Raw genomic sequence first — 21,115 nt, 5'->3', positions numbered from 1 at the left:
AGTTTGTCATTACAGCAACATTTTTCTAGAAATCTACATCCCCAGATCACATAAGTGATCTGGGCTACAACTGTATAGCCACACACACTTATGTTTGAAGCAAGTCATATTGTAAACAAAGACTAGTGATTAGTATGGGATCAATTTAACAAATAAACTATCCCAAACTTACATTTTATGTCATAACACAAATGATTATTTATTTTGTGTCTATGTGTTCACTGCATATTCATAAGTTTAAGCTAATCTAGGTGATAAGACTGCATTAATAGTGAGCAGAAGTGCAGTAAATTAATCTCAAATCTGAAAGTTTCTCATAATAAACAATGTACTCTTTTAATATTGCAAAACTGTTGGACATTCACATATTTGCTGTTACAGTAGAAAATTTAAGAGATGTTTAAGATCTATAGTGAACATACTACAGTACTATCCTATTATATTTTATCCCACTCGCTTTTACTCTCACACACTCTAAATGTAATGGAGTCATTTGTTCTCAAATTTAAGTACTTACACAGAAACTGAACATGTATATAAATAACAGAGTACCGCATTGCTTTCACAACCAATGTGATACGAGAAACATATCTCTAATTATGAATTATCAACAGTTCCACACTAAAAAAATCTCTCAGAAAAGCAGCAGCTGGATAATTCTCTGTTGGCAGCACCTCCTCTCCCTGGCACGCCACAACCTCAAATTTCTCAACACACCCAGTTCAGTGAGTACTTTTATGTTCCTAGGTAACATAAAAAAATAGATTACATGCTGAACTAATCGGAAAAATTAAAAATACAGCGAAATCCCGTAACTATAATCGTAATTTTTCATTCTGAACAATGTCTGAATTTATGTTACCTTATCAGAAATGTTCATTAACTACAGCACGGCGAACTGCTTTTTCTGGTAATGTGTCATCACGATACATCTGCTGTCCAGGTAGCACAGGTTCGTTATCTTCAATGTTGGGGCCTCTCTCGTCACGTAACTGCTTTAAAAGTCGAGAAATTGCTGGATCTTCTGGTGGTTCCTCACTGCCTGTACTCCGCGCAGTATTATGCAAGACAGCCGTACCCACAATTATTGACATTGATTTCTGTGGATTACATCTTATTCCTACAGACAATATTGGAAATCTTCTCTTCGACAAGCCATATTTTCTCTCAACAGTGTTTCTAGTTTTAATATGAGACCTGTTATATCGATGCTCTGCTTCATTTTGCTGATATAAAAGTGGAGTTAACAAGTAGGATCTACATGCATAACCACCATCTCCCAATAAGTGACCTTGTGGTATTCCTCCGTTTTCAAATTGAGCTCTGCGAGCGTAGATGAGAAATATGATACTGTCGTGCACAGAGCCCGGCCATCGAGCGACAATATCTCTTATTAAGAAGTTGTGATCACTAATGGTTTGACAGTTAAAGCAAAAATATGATTTCCTATTGCGGAAAAGTTCCGCATTATGCCCTCCAGGAGACAGAATTCTTATATGGGCACAATCCAAGGTACCAAGAACGCCAGGAAATCGGTCCAATTGACTAAAACCATACATCACATAGCGCACTTCTTCTCTTGTTGGACATTTTATAAAGCGAGGAGACAGTGATGCTATGATGTCTGATACATCACTGATGATTCGTTATGCTGTTGCACGATGTACATTACTGTTGTCCCCAATAAGAATGTTGAATGCACCTGTTGCATATGCCCTTAAAGTAATCAAAAGTCTGTTCGTAGGCTAAATAGGGTTATTCCGATCAGTAGGAAATTCATTAATTTGGTTTAATAACCACCACACTGTTTCTTTTGACAGACGAAATTACTCTTCAAACTTCCTGTCACCATAATCTTCAAAAGGGTTTCCCATTTCCACAATCACTCCAACACGGTTTCGGCCACGATTTAAATGGTCAAGGTATAACAATTCTTCCTCAGTGCCATCCGTAACGTCAAAACGCGCCGCCATCTTAATGCGTATGCTTCTAAAACCGCGGTTATGTCGAGAAAAGGGCGCCGGGTAAATATAACCGCAGTCGATTCCCTCGTTTAACTTAGATCGATGTTGGTGCACCAGAATTTTGCGTTGAACAGGATTATATTGATTTATCCGCGGTTAACTGTTAATCGAGATTGGGACACTCGGCCGTTACTCTCTTTGTGGAGTGAGTAAAGAAGTTTTGAATAAAATAAAGATAACACTCTTTCGGTTATAAATGAAAGTACAAAGAGTTATAAAAATAAAGTTGCTTATGTGGCCCAGTAATACTGAAGTAGGGTTGCATAAAAATACTGAATGATAATACAGAGTGACAGCACCCTACCTTTGGCTTTTGACGGATAATTTCTTAGGAGAATGGTATAAACAAACTGTCTTAATAAATTTAAATATGTGTCTTATGCTATTAGGATATTTTAGTATTTATTTTGTTAGTTATACAAAATGCAAACACAGAAGTCCCCCGTGTCCTTTCTTGATCAAAACTATGTATGTACGTCGGTGTAGTAGGTAGAAGATTCCTTGTCTTATTCAGAACCATATCCTGAAAAGCTATATTTATATGTGAAGTTATGTTAGAGAACTGCAGGAAAGCAGGCCAGATTTACTTCTTCTGCTTTTCTGAATTTTAATCATTTCTTTGCCTATATAGGCTGGCAACCGTGAATTCATGAGACAACCCTCTTAATGAACTTGGCGGTATTACTCCAGTATTTCTAACAGCTAGAAAACTCTTAGGGAAAGGAACTAATAGTCTGATTTCTATACCAATTAGCCACACATCACGGTCAAATACTGTAAAAGGGGTAACATTTGTTACGACATTTGTGTAAAGTAGGCGTTCATGACAAGTGTGCTATATGCAGAATTCCCGTATAATAGTGTTATATGTGACTTTTTCCAGGACAGGACTAATAGTACTGTTGAGATATAGTTATAAATTGATTAAACAGGGGAAGAGAATACGGTAGAAGACGAACAGGTAGCTTTGAAATGGAAATGAAGTCACATTGCTTCTTGACAGAGCGTAGGGGAACGTGCTAGGCAAAAGGTCCTAATGGAGGTGGTTTGCCATTGGCTTCCTCCGACCGAAATGGGGATAAATGATGATAATGAAGACGACACAACAACACCAGTTGTCGTCTGGTTTGGTGCAGCTCTCCATGCTACTCTATCCTGTGCAAGCTTTTTCATCTCCCAGTACATACTGCAACCTACATCCTTCTGAATCTGCTCAGTGTATTCATCTCTTGGTCTCCCTCTACGATTCCCCCCCCCCCCCCCCCCGATCCCTTCTTTTAGTCAAGTTGTGCCACAAAATCCTCTTTTCCCCAACCCTATTCAGTGCCTTCTCATTAGTTATGTGATCTACCCATCTAATCTTCAACATTCTTCTGTAGCACCACATTTCGAAAGCTTCTATTCTCTTCTTCTCCAGACTATTTATCGTCCATGTTTCACCTCCATACATGGCTACTCTCCATACAAATACATTCTGAAACGACTTCCTGACACTTAAATCTATACTCGATGTTAACAAATTTCTCTTCTTGAGAAACGCTTTCCTTGCCATTGCCAGTCTACATTTTATATCCTCTCTACTTCTACCATCATCAGTTATTTTGCTCCCCAAATAGCAAAACTCCTTTACTACTTTAAGTGTCTCATTTCCTAATCTAATTCCCTCAGCGTCACCCGACTTAATTCGACTACATTCCATTATCCTCGTTTTGCTTTTGTTGATGTTCATCTTATATCCTCCTTTCAAGACACTGTCCATTCCGTTCAACTGCTCTTTCAAGTCCTTTGTTGTCTCTGACAGAATTAAAATGTCATCGGCGAACCTCAAAGTTTCTATTTCTTCTCCATGGATTTTAATACCTACTCCAAATTTTCCTTTGGTTTCCTTTACTGCTTGTTCAATATACAGATTGAATGACTTCGGGGAGAGGCTACAACCCTGTCTCACTCCCTTCCCAACCACTGCTTCCCTTTCAGGCCCCTCGGCTCTTATAACTGCCATGTGGTTTCTGTACAAATTGTAAATAGCCTTCCGCTCCCTGTATTTTACCCTTGCCACCTTTAAAATTTGAAAAAGAGTATTTCAGTCAACATTGTCAAAAGCTTTCTGTAAGTCTACAAATGCTAGGAACGTAGGTTTGCCTTTCCTTAATCTTTCTTCTAAGATAAGTCGTATGGTCAGTATTGCCTCACGTGTTCCAACATTTCTACGGAATCCAATCTGATCTTCCCCGAGGTCGGCTTTGTTGATAAATATGAAATATAAAAAGAAGTCATATTCTGTGTGGCCTCACAACCATTTAAATGGGCGCGTTCAAAGTTCGCTCTCTTCCCTCTCCCTATGCTCAGACGGCGTGCTGTGGCAGTGAGGAAGTGGGACCAGGAACGGAGAGCAGTGGCACTCCTGCCAGCTTATGGCTCATTTGCCAAAATGGTGTAGATTCAACAAGGATAATGACGAATTCTCTGACTGTCAGCTTTTTAATGTGGTAGTGAGATCGACACCAACGTGTCCATAGACGACTTGGTGAAGGATCACAGCAAGCAGCGATTCTCGAGACACATACCTCACCAACTTCTGTAATCATGGAGTGGGGTGATACTGGAAATAACACGAGGACTGATTTGGCAGTTGTTGAACGGAGGCTTTAATGCTCTCTAATTTGTGCAATAAACCAGTCTATCGAATGTCATATTCCAGCAGGGTAATGCAGGACCTCAGAATGCAGTTCACACCACGCCTTCTGAAATGTACGGATCCTTTACTGGCTCCGCCATCTCCATGATTTGTCACCTTTGGAGCATGCCTGGGATATACACTGAAGTGACGTTTTTTTTGTGTGAATTCCTAAGGGACCAAAATGCAGAGGTCATCGGTCCCTAGTCTTACACACTACTTAAGCTAACTTATGATAAGAACAACACACACACACACACAGACACACATTCTCGAGGGAGGACTTCAACCTCGGGCGGGAGGGGCGACGCAGTCCGTGACTTGGAGCCTGAAACCGCACGGCCACTCCGCGCGGCTATATTGAAGTGATCAAAGTCATGGGAAACCGATATGGACATATACAGTTGGCTCTCGGTAGTATCGGGTACACAAGAATTAAAAGGGCAGTGAGGTGATTTATGTGGAAATGTTCCCTAAGTGATTATGGTCGCATTACGGGAGTTAACAGACTTTGAACGCGGAATGGTAGTTGGAGCTGGACTCATGGTGCATTCCAGTTTGAAAGTCGTGAGGAAATTCAGTATTCAGAGATCCAGAGTCAAGAGTGTGCCGAGAATACCAAATGTCAGGCCATTACCTCTCATCACGGACAACGAAGTGGCCGACGATCTTCACTTAACGATCTAGAGCAGCAGTGTTTCTGTAGATTGACAGTGCTGACAGACAAGAAACAGTGCGTCAAATAACCACTGAGAACATCGGTTGGACTCTAGGCGGCTAGTAAACCATGGTCTGGTGAGGTGAGTCCCTATTTCACTTGGTAAGTGCTGATGGGAGGGTTCGCTACTGGGGAACACCACACAAAGCAGTCGACCCAAATTATCAAAACATCACTGTCTCAACCGGCATTGAGACTGTTAAGGTGTGGGCTGTTTCTACATGGATACGACTTGCTCGTCTGGTCAAACTGAACCTATCATTGACTAAAAATGGTTATATTCAGCTACTTCGAGACCATTTGGAACCATTCATGGACTTCATATCCCAAACAACAATGTCATGTCAGTGGGCCACAGTTGTTTGCGTTTGATGTGAAGAACATTCTGGGTAATTCGAGAGAATACTTTGGCCATGCAGATCGCCCGACACGAATCCCATGGAACATTTATGGGACATAACCCAGAGGTCGGTTTGTGCGCAACATTCTGCACACGCAACTGTTTCGGAAATATGGAGGACTTTAGAGGCTATATATGGCTCAGTATTTCTGTAGCGGACTTCCAACAACTTGTTGAGTCCATGCTACGTGGAGATGCTGCACTACGTTGGGGAAAAGCAGGTCTGACGCGATATTAATAGGTATCCTATGTTTTTTGTCACCTCACTGTAATGTTTTCAAGCCGACATGCAACCAGCAATCTTCATTGTCTGACGCCGCAAGTGTTTCGCGATAGCAGGAATAAACCTATTGTGCAGCAGAGCAGACTCTGTCTCCAGCGTTCAGTTGTTCCGATACCACCTAGTATCGCTAACCTCGAAAATAAGCAAGCTAGGAGGCCTTTCTCAGTTATCCGGTAGTACGCCACTGTTATTCTGCGTAGAGCACAGTGGATGCAGCAACCGATGTCGCTGGGAGCGCGGCAGTGTGGACGTTTCCGCGAAATATGGCGAGCGTGGGAGGGGCGCGCCACCCCCGCAGCGGACCGCCGTGGCTGAAGGCAGCGGCGGCGGGGGCGGATTACGCTGGCGGCGCGGCGCTCGTTACTGGCGCCGCCTCCTCCGCCCCCGCCGCCCCCGCTGGCGCTTCATTAAAATGCGCGCCGCGCCGCCGGCCCAGCGGTAGCCACGGCTGCGCCAGGCGAGGGAATCCAGCCCACTGGCGCTGCTGTTACCAAAAGTGATAACGGCCCCCAACAGTCGATCGCACCCTCTAATTTCAGCTGGGCGCACTTCCTTAATTCACTTCCTAACTGGTTATACACTGTGAAGCGACCAAAGTCGTAGGATATCGACACCAAACTGGACAAGGGCCGCCTCATACATGCAGAGTATTACCTGTTCCAGCTCCAGCAATGATTAACGTCTGTACTAAAACTAAAATGACAAAAATTTTCTGAGGCACTTTTAGCGTAGCAGAATAGATGTTATCAAACCACGTTTCGCCGGCCGGAATGACCGTGCGGTTCTAGGCGCTACAGTCTGGAACCGAGCGACCGCTACGGTCGGAGGTTCGAATCCTGCCTCGGGCATGGATGTGTGTGATGTCCTTAGGTTAGTTAGGTTTAAGTAGTTCTCAGCTGTTAAGTCCCATAGTGCTCAGAGCCATTTTTGAACCCAAAATTCTCCCAAGTACCCGAAATAGTCAATTCGCATTCCCTACTACAATTCTTACATGCTCATTTCATTTGACGCATTTTGTACGCTGCTCCTAGGTATTTAAGCTACGTGACTGCGTCAAGCAGGACACTTCTAATGCTGTTCTGGAAAATTATGGGTCTGTTTTTCCTATTTATCTCCATTACCTCACGTTTGTCTACATTTAGAGTCAACTGTCATTCATGACACCAACTAGAAATCTTGTCTAAGTCATCTTGTACCCTCCCACACTCACACAACAACAACATCTTCCCACACAAGACAGCATCACCATATCCACCAGATCGTTTATGTGTATAGAAAATGAAAGCGATCGTGCAACTTCCTGGCAGATTAAAACTGTGTGCCCGACCGAGACTCGAACTCGGGAAGATAGGAGACGAGGTACTGGCAGAAGTAAAGCTGTGAGTACCGGGCGTGAGTCGTGCTTCGGTAGCTCAGTTGATAGAGCACTTGCCCGCGAAAGGCAAAGGTCCCGAGTTCGAGTCTCGGTCGGGCACACAGTTTTAATCTGCCAGGAAGTTTCATATCAGCGCACACTCCGCTGCAGAGTGAAAATCTCATTCTGAAAGCGATCGTATCACACTTCCATGGCGCTCCTGACGATATCCTTCACTATGATAAACACTTGCTCTCGAGGACAACATACTAGATTCTGTTAGTTAAGAAGCCTTCGAGCCACATGGGAACCTACTCCGTATGCCTGTACCTTCTTTAACAGTCGGCAATGTGGCACCGTGTCAAATTTTTTACGGAAATGGCTCTAAGCACTATGGGACTTAACATCTGAGGTCATCAATCCCCTAGACTTAGAACTACCTAAACTTAACTAACCTAAGGACACTACACACATCCATGCCCGAGGCAGGATTCGAACCTGCGACCGTAACAGCAGCGCGGTTCCGGACTGAAGCGCTTAGAGCCGCTCGGCCACAGCGGCAGGCTTTACGGAAGTCTAGGAATATGGAATCCGCCTGTTGCCCTTCGTCCATAGTTCTCAGTATATCACGAGAGAAAGGGCAAGCTGACTGTAGCATGTGCGATGCTTTCTAAAACCGTGCTGATTCACGGTACACTGCGGCTCGCTATTAATTAAAGCAAAATGTAGTGCTGTGGCGTACATCTTATCTCGTAAATACGAGGTAGTTTGCAGTTGTCCGTTTAAAACGTAGAATTTATCGTTTTTTGTAGAAATGTTATTTACTTAAAACTTTGTTAATAATATGAATCTTTCGTTACTAATGTACCTCAAATCGATAAACGCATATCTTTCGATTCACATTGTACACAAATCAGGTTCCTTTCTGAGTATGCTGATATAATGGGACCATACATATCAACCGCTTACAACAACTCGCTCCACGAAATATCAATACCTAAAAACTGGGAGGTGTGCAGGTCCCCACCAATGCCAAGGAAAGGTAATAGGAGTAACCGGCTGAATTACAGAACCATATCAGTGACGTTAATTTACAGTAGGATTTTGTAACATATACAGTGTACGAACGTTGTGAATTCCCTCGTAGAAAAAGATCTATTGAAACACGTCAGCACGGACTCAGAAGACATCGTTTTATGAAGCACAGCTAGCTCTTTATTCGCACGAAATAATGAAACATGGTGCCTGTAGAATATCGTCTCAGTTGTGCGTTGTGCGACTAGGTTCGTGATTTCCTTCCAGAAAGGTCACAGTTCGTAGTAGCTGACGAAAAGTTATTGAGTAAAACAGACGTGATATCTAGCATTCTGCAAGGAAGTATCGTAGGCCATATGCTGTTCCTAACCTATATAAACGATTTAGGAGACATTCTGAGCAGCCCTTTAGATTGTTTGTAGATGATGCTGCGGTTTACCGTCTAGTAAAGTCATCGGAAGATCAAAACCAATTGAAAAATGAGTTAGACTTGATATCCGTATTGTGTGAATATATAATTAAAAGTGGAGGAGGTTATCTACATGAGTACCAAACGGAATCTGTTAAATTTCGCTTACACGGTAAATCATACAAATCTAATGGCTGTCGATTCAACTGAATACTTGGGGATTACGATAACGACCAACAAAATACTCGTATTTGGGCAAGGCGAACGAATGATGGCGCTTTACTGTCCAACACTTAGAAGAAACAACAGATCTACTGAAGAGACTACCTACACTACGCATGTTTGTCCTCTTCTGGAGCATTGCTGTGCGGTATGGGATTTCTACTAGATAGGATGGACAGAAGAGATTGAAAAAGCTCGAAGAAGGGGATCTGGTATTGTGGGGAAACAGGGAAGAGAGTGTCACGAATAATTTGTGATACGCATTTGGTGAGGCATTCATTAAAAAAAAGGAGTTTTTCGCTGCAGTGATATCCATTCATGATATTTCGATCAACAACTATCTCCTTCGAATGCGAAAATGTTTTGTTGACGCCCGCCTACATAGGAAGAAAAGATCATCGTAAGAAAACAAAGGAAATTAGAGTTTGCATGTAAAAATTTAAGCATTCGTTTTCCGGTACCTGGTTTGAGAGTGGGTCGGTAGAGAAAAAGCCTGAAGGTGATGCGATATACTCTCTGTTGGGTACGTAACTGTCAATTTTGGAGCCGGCCAGAGTGGCCGTGCGGTTCTAGGCGCTACAGTCTGGAACCGGGCGACCGCTACGGGCGCAGGTTCGAATCCTGCCTCGGGCATGGATGTGTGTGATGTCCTTAGGTCAGTTAGGTTTAAGTGGTTCTATGTTCTAGGCGACTGATGACCTCAGAAGTTAAGTCGCATAGTGCTCAGAGCCTTTTGAACCATTCAATTTCGGAACAGTAATATAGACGTAGACGTAGCAGTAATGCGCTTGGCTTTACAAACGCAGAGACGCGTTTTGTTAAACATCTGACCAAACATTTTATCCCTGTTCTAGATAGTGGTTACCTTCACTGAGAACTGGAAAGGCTTGGAAGTTGCCTTTTGTGTTTGCCAACTTCTAGATACTTGGTTTATTACTTGTCCATTACTCGCTCGCAACCTCGTTGGATTAACTGGTCGACCTGGGTATGTCCGCTGTGGAGCCTATTGGGATCGTTTTACTACCGACGACCTTTGATGCCTTTCTGGCATCGGCCAAGGAGGAGCCAGGGGTTTCGGGCCCTAGGCTTGCTTTCCAAGTTTTGAACGAGATCAGAGCATTCATGTTCGTTCTATTCTGTTCGAGGATGTTCTGGCCCTTTCCATCCTCGACCGTACGGTCGTGCAGGTTTGGTTGTAAATTTTTTCTGGCTTCATTACAACACACTTCTGCGTCACTCCGGAGTGCAAGGATTGCGCGAGTTTTCAGCTTCCGTTTGGCAGTTTTGTTTCTCACTGTGACCACCAGAGCGCAACAGAGCCTTTGAAACTTCATGGAGAAGACAAAGTGACGCATCACCTGGATAAATACATTTTCCTACATTCCCTAAGCTTAAGGCAATTCCTGCATTATTTTGGTCTGAGAATGTTTCATTTAAAGTATGTAATATGTCTATATAGGTGCATGAAGTGCTAATAGGATTTTATACATGTCTGAAATTTGAGTAGCACGATAATGTTAGTTCCTGAACAAACTATTATCACGCAAATTTTTCAGTATCTTTGCCTGATTCTAGCCAACGGCCTTGCCGCAGTGGTAACACCGGTTCCCGTCAGATCACCGAAGTTAAGCGCTGTCGGGCTGGGCTAGCACTTGGATGGGTGACCATCCGGTCGGCCGAGCGCGGTTGGCAATCGGGGTTTACTCAGCCATTGTGAGGCAAACTGAGGGACTACTTGACCGAGAAGTAGCGGCTCAGGTATCGGAAACTGCCATACGGCCGGGAGAGCGGTGTGCTGACCACATGCCCCTCCATATCCGCATCCAGTGACGCCTGTGGGCTGAGGATGACACGGCGGCCGGTCGGTGCTGTTGGGCCTTCATGTCCTGTTCGGGAGGAGTTTGCCTGATTCTGGAGGTCTATGGAGTTAAAAGACTCCTCTCACACAACTAACCCGTGTCGTAAGGAAACCTGGATCATAAGCGAATCTTTTTCTACAACCACATGTTCACCGAGCCTTATTGGTGTGACGAGATTTCTTAGGCACTGATAATGAAGCTCGGCAGAGTGGCACTCACCGTTTAAATCATGCTGGACAGATTCTGTTCTGTTTTTGAGCTATATTTGATGAGCGATCGAATTTAGTAAGATGGCATTTCAATCACCAAACAGGTTTTGCACCTTACATGCTTTTTCAAATGTAGAATATGGGGCGAGTCTTTGCGTGAGTGTGTTGGAGACACCACGCATCATTTAACCTCAGTCGGTTTTTCCTGTATGAAATCCACGTATGGTTGAGACCAAATAATAATTATAAACTTAAATAAAATCTATTACCGTCAGTCCAAATCAATCCCTTTCATCAGTTCCATTGTACAAATTTTGGGAGATGTCGACAGTGCCTAGTCACGAAGCCTTGCACCCACGTTTCATGCAGTAGTAACTAAATAAATATTCTCGTGCATTTTGCTCAATTAATGGTTCAAACAGAATCACTTCATCTCACGGTTATGAGGCCGAAACAGCAACGTACAGGGTGTTTCAAAAATGACTGGTATATTTGAAACGGTAATAAAAACTAAACGAGCAGCGATAGAAATACACCGTTTGTTGCAATATGCTTGGGACAACAGTACATTTTCAGGCAGACAAACTTTCGAAATTACAGTAGTTACAATTGTCAACAACAGATGGCGCTGCGGTCTGGGAAACTCTATAGTACTATATTTTCCACATATGCACCATGCGTAGCAATAATATGGCGTAGTCTCTGAATAAAATTACCCGAAACCTTTGACAACGTGTCTGGCGGAATGGCTTCACATGCAGATGAGATGTACTGCTTCAGCTGTTCAATTGTTTCTGGATTCTGGCGGTACACCTGGTCTTTCAAGTGTCCCCACACAAAGAAGTCACAGGGGTTCATGTCTGGCGAATAGGGAGGCCAATCCCCGCCGCCTCCTGTATGTTTCGAGTAGCCCAAAGCAATCACACGATCATCGAAATATTCATTGAGCAAATTAAAGACGTCGGCCGGGCACCATCTTGCATAAACCACGAGGTGTTCGCAGTGTCGTCTAAGGCAGTTTGTACCGCCACAAATTCACGAAGAATGTCCAGATAGCGTGATACAGTAATCGTTTCTGATCTGAAAAATGGGCCAATGATTCCTTTGGAGGAAATGGCGGCCCAGACCAGTACTTTTTGAGGCTGCAGGGACGATGGGACTGCAACATGGGGCTTTTCGGTTCCCCATATGCGCCAGTTCTGTTTATTGACGAAGCCATCCAGGTAAAAATAAGCTTCGTCAGTAAACCAAATGCTGCCCACATGCATATCGCCGTCACCAATCCTGTGCACTATATCGTTAGCGAATGTCTCTCGTGCAGCAATGGTAGCGGCGCTGAGGGGTTGCCGCATTTGAATTTTGTATGGATAGAGGTGTAAACTCTGGCGCATGAGACGATACGTGGACATTGGCGTCATTTGGACCGCAGCTGCAACACGGCGAACGGAAACCCGAGGCCGCTGTTGGATCACCTGCTGCACTAGCTGCGCGTTGCCCTCTGTGGTTGCCGTACGCGGTCGCCCTACCTTTCCAGCACGTTCATCCGTCACATTCCCAGTCCGTTGAAATTTTTCAAACAGATCCTTTATTGTATCGCTTTTCGGTCCTTTGGTTACATTAAACCTCCATTGAAAACTTCGTCTTGTTGCAACAACACTGTGTTCTAAGCGGTGGAATTCGAACACCAGAAAAATCCTCTGTTTTAAGGAATAAACCATGTTGTCTACAGCACACTTGCACGTTGTGAATAGCACACGCTTACAGCAGAAAGACGACGTACAGAATGGCGCACCCACAGACTGCGTTGTCTTCTATATCTTTCACATCACTTGCAGCGCCATCTGTTGTTGAAAATTGTAACTACTGTAATTTCGAAAGTTTGTCTGCCTGAAAATGTACTGTTGTCCCAAGCATATTGCAACAAACGGTGTATTTCCATCGCTGCTCGTTTAGTTTTTATTGCCGTTTCAAATATACCGGTCATTTTTGAAACACCCTGTATATGCTGATCCCGTTTCAACCTGATGATACTCAGAGGACAACTAAGAATCAAAGCCTAGGAGGCTGTAGCGGGCTCCAATGAAAACTTCTGAAACAATGAACTGCTTTTGCTGTAGGATTGAGACGGAGCTGTGCCGAGCCCTCATCTTTGTCGGACACACAATCAGATTGGGTTAAGAGAAGAGCTAGAGAATTGACAAGCAGTACGTTTCGTCACGGTATCGTTTAGTAGACGCTGGAACTCCACGTAGATGATCAATAAAATTTAGTTTCAGTTGCTACAAGATGGGCGTTGTTCATCATGGAAAGATTTACTTTTGAAATCCTGTGAGTATACGTTACTTTCCCCTCACATAAATTTAGAAAAATGACTACTAGAAAATTGAGGTAAGTTAGAGTTCATACGGAAGTTTATTGACAACCATTCATCCCTCGCACCATTCGCGAATGAGAGAGGAAAGGGGAAAAAAATATTGTGATGTCAGAAGAACTCTCCGCCACACAGCGTGAGGTGCATCGCAGAGTGTGGATGTATATGTAGATATAGATGTAGATAGGTCAATCAATCCAAAAAATAATAGTTGAGGATGCGCCGAAGCCACAACCATGGATGCTTTCAGTATTTATGTTATGTTAACAGTTTACAAAGCCCATTTTCAGATAAATGACTAAACGAACAGAGTTTTTAGGAATATTGTCAAGAAATAATATCATAGGCTACGAAACGGTAGTAAAAAAGAAGTGAAAGTCAGCATAATTACGATGCAAGATTCACTGATCCCTTTTAATTGTCCCAAGCGACCATCGTTTCTACAAATACGAAAGTTGGTAAGGCAGTCACGCACCCGCTGTACGTCATGTGATAATGTGGGTGGGTCCTGATTTATTTCCTATTCTTACTCTGTAACGTTAAATTATTCGCATTAATAATGCCGGTTTTAAGGTACTGTAAGCTAAGTATACTTTGACCCACTTTCCCATTCAAATGTGATTATCATTACTGTTTTTTAACTGCTGCGATATTTGTGTTAGTGAGCACAGGGGCTTGTGTGAAGGAAGTACAACAAATTTTCTAAAATGCAGAGGAAGTAATGGAAAAAAATTTAAACGGTTGAAATTAGCATGGATTTGGGGCTTATACTTGTATCATGGCAGTCAGCTAACAATCCATTTGTGACTAGTATTTCAAAAACAGAATGAAATTTTGACCAACCAGAAATAGCTACATTGATCTAAAGTTTTCTTAAAGAAAACACTTAGTACATTGTATATGTCAGTGTGAGGTATCGTCAGAATTGTAAATATAGTGAAAGGAACTAATATAGAGACTACACACATAGCTCCAAATTCACCTGAGCCTAATATCTTCAGCTTAGTCCATCTTACCTAAACCCTCATTTCAAGATATCAGTTGCAGTTAAAATTAAGGTTATATGTTCTTCATTTATCGAGACAATACTTGGCGCTTGTTGCCAAAGAAAATTATTTTCTTGTTTCCGGAAGTATTTGACTTTATATGTTGTACCTGAATCACAACAGCTAGCAATTTCAGCGATATATAATTGACATTTGTTTTTGTTAGTTGTAGATACATTAACAATTGCAAACGAGCCTTCATCTATATACCAATGACTAATGTATGTATTCCCTAGTTCCACCTTGTCATTGGCAAGAACATTGTTTAGTAAATTATATATACAGGTTCTTAGGTAACAATGTCCAGTGGTCGAAGTAACCCAGAAATAGGCATATCATGCACAAGATCTCAGAAATAGTTATATAGTAACAAGTATAAACACATATGCAAAAAGCTAATGAGTGGTCTGTTCTGAGAATTAATGGAGTAACATACATGATATATTTGAAAACACGGATCGGTTTGCACTTAAACTATATCGGTGGATTGTGCACAGCCTAATTTTAACACACTTTTCGAATTCAATTATAAGTCGCAACAGGTAAGCCAACCGTTGCGCAAGAAGATCGGCACTACATGACTCACTTTATTGGTGTTAATAGAATTCACCGCCAAATAGTATACACCAAATACCCAGCCGGGAGCTAGCAGAGAACGGTGAAACTTTTGGTGTATGGTCAAAGCAACCACGGCAGTCATAGTACATCCGGTTTAAAGTACGTAAAGATAAAATTCTTGATTATTTACGGGACGTTTAATCTAGATAGCATAGAAAAAATTATCTCCTTTTGCTGTAGAATTATGAAATAACTTTTGTTACCTATGAGTTGTTATGTTGACAGCAGGAAAATTAACTGCAATTTGTCAACACTTGCAAAGTCACTATAAATGGATTAAAACGTGTATCTACGTAGCGTCGTAACAGAATCCTTCTACATATCGTCGAGAAATTTCTGCCTCAAAAAGTTAGTTTGTCAAGGTGCTAAATAGCTGAGAGCCTGAACAGCCGAACGGTTACAGGCGAGGTTGCTCAGTGCATTCGTTTAGAAGGGTGGCAACTCTCTGCAATAATAACTGTAATAATACTAGGAATAATAATAATGCATTGATTAATGATTTCATCGAATAGAAGTTGAAACGAGGTCATAGCACGTGCACACAGAACCGATCTTCATCAAAACGAAAGACGACGAAGAAACAGATAGGGGGCGGTAATCGCTAGCGTCGCACCTCTGGTGTCGGAGGACCCGCGTTCGATTCCCGCTACCCCCTTGGATTTTTCTGAGATAGGGTGGTCTGGAACTGTCTTCACACAGCACTGGGAGGCCATATGGGGAGTTGTTTCAATAAAGAAGCAGCGTCACCATTAGGATTCATCTACTGCCAATAACCGTCAGGTAGCTTGGGGAGTATGATGTAGATATAGATGAATCCTTGACGCTGAGATCCAGCTCCGTTCCATTGACTCTGTGGACGTCGACATTTGGAATGTATCGTGGAATGATCTGCCATTCCGTTTCGTTCCTTGACGCCCACTGTGAACCGGTCTTTGTTATTCGTCTTTCTGGTAATCTTCCCAGGGCAATCACCATCACAGATCCGAACGGGAGACGGGCTTGACAGAGGAATTTATTTACGAAGAAAGTTATAATCGTGAGATAATTGTGGAAAGCAGTATGTTCTGTGAATTCAATTTACGTATATTCAGTGTAGTGATTTTCGTTGTATACCGCTACCTCACGGCCTCGATAATTGCTGATTCTTCCACCCTGGCAGACAATGTCACACCACAAGGCAAGGTGATCCTGCTCCTCTGTTGAGAAGGCCAGCAGCAGAATAAGGGTGACTCCTTATACCGAAAGTCAACTACCACAGTCGTTCGCCTGAAAAACGAAACAGTAAATTGAACCGAAACGTCAAGCAAGAGTTTCGAAACTGCAGAGATGCGCACGCTAATAATGTGAAAATACACTGACGTTTGTAAAAAGTGAAACACTCAGATGCAGTGGTCTGCAAAATGCAAAAATAAGACGATGTACAGAACAGTGCAACCATAATAAGTGATTTAAACGGCAGATAAGTGACGTACACGTAGGCCCAACAGCGCCGTCCTTTGTGTGACTGGGAAGGTCGGTGTTACAGGGTGTTTCAAAAATGACAGGTATATTTGAAACGGCAATAAAAACTAAACGAGCAGCGATAGGAATACACCGTTTGTTGCAATATGCTTGGGACAACAGTACATTTTCAGGCAGACAAACTTTCGAAATTACAGTAGTTACAATTTTCAACAACAGATGGCGCTGCGGTCTGGGAAACTCTATAGTACGATATTTTCCACATATCCACCATGCGTAGCAATAATATGGCGTAGTCTCTGAATGAAATTACCCGAAACCTTTGACAACGTGTCTGGCGGAATGGCTTCACATGCAGATGAGATGTACTGCTTCAGCTGTTCAATTGTTTCTGGATTCTGCCGGTACACCTGGTCTTTCAAGTGTCCCCACAGAAAGAAGTCACAGGGGTTCATGTCTGGCGAATAGGGAGGCCAATCCACGCCGCCTCCTGTATGTTTCGGATAGCCCAAAGCAATCACACGACCATCGAAATATTCATTCAGGAAATTAAAGACGTCGGCCGGGCACCATCTTGCATAAACCACGAGGTGTTCGCAGTGTCATCTAAGGCAGTTTGTACCGCCACAAATTCACGAAGAATGTCCAGATAGCGAGATGCAGTAATCGTTTCGGATCTGAAAAATGGGCCAATGATTCCTTTGGAAGAAATGGCGGCCCAGACCAGTACTTTTTGAGGATGCAGGGACGATGGGACTGCAACATGGGGCTTTTCGGTTCCCCATATGCGCCAGTTCTGTTTATTGACGAAGCCGTCCAGGTAAAAATAAGCTTCGTCAGTAAACCAAATGCTGCCCACATGCATATCGCCGTCATCAATCCTGTGCACTATATCGTTAGCGAATGTCTCTCGTGCAGCAATGGTAGCGGCGCTGAGGGGTTGCCGCGTTTGAATTTTGTATGGATAGAGGTGTAAACTCTGGCGCACGAGACGATACGTGGACGTTGGCGTCATTTGGACCGCAGCTGCAACACGGCGAACGGAAACCTGAGGCCGCTGTCGGATCACCTGCTGCACTAGCTGCGCGTTGCCCTCTGTGGTTGCCGTACGCGGTCGCCCTACCTTTCCAGCACGTTCATCCGTCACATTCCCAGTCCGTTGAAATTTTTCAAACAGATCCTTTGTTGTATCGCTTTTCGGTCCTTTGGTTACATTAAACCTCTGTTGAAAACTTCGTCTTGTTGCAACAACACTGTGTTCTAGGCGGTGGAATTCGAACACCAGAAAAATCCTCTGTTTTAAGGAATAAACCATGTTGTCTACAGCACACTTGCACGTTGTGAATAGCACACGCTTACAGCAGAAAGACGACGTACAGAATGGCGCACCCACAGACTGCGTTGTCTTCTATATCTTTCACATCACTTGCAGCGCCATCTGTTGTTGAAAATTGTAACTACTGTAATTTCGAAAGTTTGTCCGCCTGAAAAATGTACTGTTGTCCCAAGCATATTGCAACAAACGGTGTATTTCTATCGCTGCTCGTTTAGTTTTTATTGCCGTTTCAAATATACCGGTCATTTCTGAAACACCCTGTACATAATGCTTAGTCTGTGTGGAGCCGTCATAGAAAGTGAAAATGTGTAACCACGTGCCACCATTCCTCGCTGTCACAAAGTGAAATATCGCCATGTGAGTGCGTTTTAAAGGGGCAGAGTGATTGGTTTCCAGGAGGCGGGTCTCTCGTTCCGTGACAATGCGACTTGTACAAGGCACACTGCCTCAACAGTTAGGGTGTACGTGGAGCCAGTGGAGAGAAAAGGACCGTCCACAGCGCCCTCAGGTTACTTTACGACAACGCGAGATAACCGCCATATTGTCCTCTTGGCTGTAAGGGACATATAGAGGCGATTCTAGAAGTCGGTCAAGGGGGACGGGGTGGGAGCTAATGGGGGGAGGGGGTTTGGGGGAATGGAATATCGCTTAACAAAAGGAGAGTCCACCACCGACAAATTGGTAAAATCTTGTGTTGTTGAAAGTAGTTTTTGTAACTGTTTTGGGGTTCGGGGTAAAAAAAAAAAAAACTTATTTTAACATGGGAGCTTTTATAAATTACTTAAACCTTAAGAAAGGTCAACTTACAACAAATAAGTTTTCATTAATTTTCTAGGTACAGAAGATGACATGAATGTAAAAGCTTGAACTTGACATGGACATAAAAAAAATTCTGTGACGAAATCCACTGGATACTTCCGTTTTCAGCCCAATTTGTCACGCTCATTCGTCTCTGTTTCTTTTTACTGAATGTGTAAATGATATTTTCAATCTCCATATCTCTTTCTTTGTGGATATTCGCAAGAGCCAATACACTTAGTCTCACCTGCCACATTGTGTTAAGCAAATAAGTCTTTATTCTTCTCAAAGTAACGAAGCTACGTTCAGGAGTGCCTGTGGTGACACGAATAGTCCCAAATATTTGAAGTAAAACATATACATTTGGGAAAAACTGCTTGTCACAGTTCTTTAAATCTTCAGTTGCTGTTTCAGATCTTTTACTTTCATCAACCCACCTTTTCTTCCATAGTTTCAGCTCTCCTTCTGGATCTGTTGAAGTAATGTATTCGCTGATTTCTGAAGTCATTTTATCCAGTGTAATATGATACTCCATTGGGGGAGGGGGGGCTATAGCCCCCATAGACACACACTCCCCCCCCCCCCTTGCCACCGTCCCTGGGTACAGATCGTCCATTGTGTTGGTGTGACCTTGAAGAACTGCAACAGGTGAGGAAATCCAGAATGAGATTTTCACTCTGCAGTGGAGTGTGCGCTGATATGAAACTTCCTGGCAGATTAAAACTGTGTGCCCGACCGAGACTCGAACTCGGGACCTTTGCCTTTCGCGGGCAAGTGCTCTACCATCTGAGCTACCGAAGCACGACTCACGCCCGGTACTCACAGCTTTACTTCTGCCAGTATCTCGTCTCCTACCTTCCAAACCTTACAGAAGCTTCTGTAAGGTTTGGAAGGTAGGAGACGAGATACTGGCAGAAGTAAAGCTGTGAGCACCGGGCGTGAGTCGCGCTTCGGTAGCTCAGATGGTAGAGCACTTGCCCGCGAAAGGCAAAGGTCCCGAGTTCGAGTCTCGGTCGGGCACACAGTTTTAATCTGCCAGGAAGTTTCAGGTGAGGAAATGTCAGCGCTGATGGTTGGACGCCATCTTCTGCGGGCTGGACTGGTGGCACGCATGCCATTGCGACGGCTTCCATTGACCGGAACCCACCAACGCTGCAGACTGTAATTGGTACGTTAACGAAGACACTGCCGTGCTAAGTGGCAAAATGTAGTATCTTCGGACACTTCAACTTGTCTTACAGTAATGACCGCATACGCTTTTGAAGCCTCTGTAGTAATCGCACTCGGGAAGACTCTTTCACTGAGCGGAATAGTGGACAAACGCCAAGTGTGATTGTTTAGGGGGACGTTGCCTATAACGTGTGATCTCGCGTCCTACGTCTTAAGGGCACTATGAGCAGTTACCGCTACATCAGGGAAGTTTTATAACCCGAGAAAATGCCCCTCCTGCATGCCGTTCCATGTGCCATATATCAGCAGTACAATGCACGGCCACATGTGGTGAGGAATATGCCACTGCTTGCCTGGTCTGCCCGCTAGCCTGACATGTCACCTACCAAACATAGCTGGGATATGGTTGGTCAGCAACTTGTTCGTTCAGGTCTTCCTGCAGCCACCGCTCATGCTTTGAGGATACGGCCGACAAACTGCGTGGCAGCGTATTCTCCAGCACCGTATTCAGGCGTTCTTCGATTCCATATCATCACATCTAGCAGCTCTGACTGCAGCATGTGGAGGCGCTACTCTGTACTGAATTTCCAAAATCATTTGTGTACGTCATGTCACTAATGGGTGGAATAAATTTCATTGCTCTCATATATCTCGATCTTAGTGTTTCACTTCTGCCAAACAGTAATGTAATAAATCGAAATACGAGGTGTGTTTTTTGAAGTAAGTACCGTTTTGAAATTAGAAAAATACGTGCTAAGATATCTCAATAATTTGATTTTTACATGATAGCCTGTACCTTAATCTACTTTTATACATAATTTCCATCAATATTGAAGCACTTGTCATGCCGTTGTACCCGTTTTTGAATACCCTCCTCATAGAAATCTGCCGCCTGACTTCATCATCACTGTTTTGACTTCGTCATCGACTTGAGGACACTGACCGACCAGGTGTTTCTTCAAATGCAGGGACAGATGGTAGTCACTGGGCGCAAGATCGGTGCTGTACGGAGGATGATCTAGAGTTTCCCACCGAAAAGATGTGATGAGATCTTTGGTCTGATTCGCCACATGCGGACGGGCATTGTCTTGCAGCAAAACGATGCCCTTCCTCAACTTCCATGGA

The 21,115-nt window shown here is 43.4% G+C and overlaps 1 pseudogene; it reads left to right on the top strand.

Moving 5' to 3' along the window:
• The first annotated feature begins 10,696 nt into the window (after positions 1-10,696).
• On the top strand, positions 10,697-10,814 carry LOC124727453 (annotated as a pseudogene).
• The last annotated feature ends 10,301 nt before the right edge of the window (positions 10,815-21,115 follow it).

The sequence above is a fragment of the Schistocerca piceifrons genome, chromosome 1, assembly GCF_021461385.2.
Source record: "Schistocerca piceifrons isolate TAMUIC-IGC-003096 chromosome 1, iqSchPice1.1, whole genome shotgun sequence".
Lineage (NCBI taxonomy): Eukaryota > Metazoa > Arthropoda > Insecta > Orthoptera > Acrididae > Schistocerca > Schistocerca piceifrons.
Note: the sequence above shows the minus strand (reverse complement) of the source record. Positions and strands in the feature narration are given on the sequence as shown.